Raw genomic sequence first — 1326 nt, 5'->3', positions numbered from 1 at the left:
TTATTTATTTATTTATTTATTTTGCAGAACTGGGGATTGAACTCAGGCCATTGTGCTTGCCAGGCAAGCGCTTATTCTGAAAGTTTAGCTCTGGTAAGTTTATTCAGCAAATGCATAGTTGGCCATATATTGTTTTCTGTTTGTTTTTTCCAGACAGGGAGTTGCTATATAGTTCAGGCTGGTTGGTCTAGAACTCACTATGTAGTCCAGGCTGGCCTCAAACCTGCAGTGATCCTCCTGCCTCAGCCTCCCAAGGGCTGAGACTAGCCACCTTTGGCCTATTGGGCATATACTATGTTCCACCCAGTGAGGAAAAGATGAACTCTGCCCTCTAGGTGCATTGCAGTCAAACAAATAAACACATAAGCAAGAAAATGCCAGAGAATGGAAAGCATGACAAAGAAAATAAAATAGGAATAACGTAATAGTGAGTGACTTCCGCAGGGGGGAGCTACCTGAGCAGAGCAGGCCTTTCAGGAGGGGCTTCCTCCCGTGGTCCCTCAAAACAGAACTAGCTGCACCATTGGCTGCTCCGAGCGCAGCGTGAACATGCAGGGCCCATATGCAGAAGTTAGGAAGTATTTCCATGCAAAGCGCTCAGGGAATGCGGGGCTGGGGGTGGGGGTGGAGGTGCGCATGCTCAGAGCCGCCCAACGCTTCAAGAGCATTCCATGCTGGCCAAGGATGGGAATGCGCTTGGTTTATAAAGTTAAGGACAGAAAATAGGCCACCTCTTGGCTCAGTGCAAGAAGTGTGGGACCAGGCCAAGAGGCAGAGAAACACAGATGAACATGCAGGCTGGACGGGACATCAAGTTGCATTTCCGTAAGTGAGCCTGCGGAGGCCTTTCTACATGGCGTAGACTGGATTTACTGGTTTGGAAAGACCACGGCGTCCGGCTTGGGCAGAATAGGCGATAGGAGAGTGAGGCTGGAGGGAATTCAACCGACTGTGGGCCCTGCAGCCGAGAAGCAGCCGGATGTGGGGTCGGTCTTGGAGACAGGGCTGGTTTGCCAGGTGAGGTAAGCGCAGAAGCAACACTGCTGGAATTCTGCCTGAGCCACGGGGCCGAGGGGTCATTTTCTGCAGCGCCCAGTGGGTGCGGTTGGCCTGGCGCGCTGCCCTCGCTCACCCCCTCTGTCCACCCAGGACTCCTGCCCCACCAGGGCTCCTGCAGGCAGGAGGCTCAGAGCCACATGACCAAGCCTGCTGGGTGCGTCCCGTCATCCCTCCTTGTGGCATTTGGCACGGCTACCCAGCAACTGTTTTCAGAGTGTCGCCTCCTTGGGCAGCACTGCTGGCGTTTCTTGGTTGTCTTCCGCTATC

General features: G+C 53.5%; 1 pseudogene; it reads right to left on the bottom strand.

Moving 5' to 3' along the window:
* Positions 1–500: 500 nt before the first annotated feature.
* The window catches only part of LOC101561681, a 20546-nt pseudogene continuing 19720 nt past the window's right edge, over positions 501–1326 (bottom strand).

This window comes from Octodon degus, unplaced genomic scaffold (genome assembly GCF_000260255.1).
Source record: "Octodon degus isolate 3935 unplaced genomic scaffold, OctDeg1.0 scaffold00075, whole genome shotgun sequence".
Classification (NCBI taxonomy): Eukaryota; Metazoa; Chordata; class Mammalia; order Rodentia; family Octodontidae; genus Octodon; species Octodon degus.
This window is presented reverse-complemented; position numbering and strand designations above follow the sequence as displayed.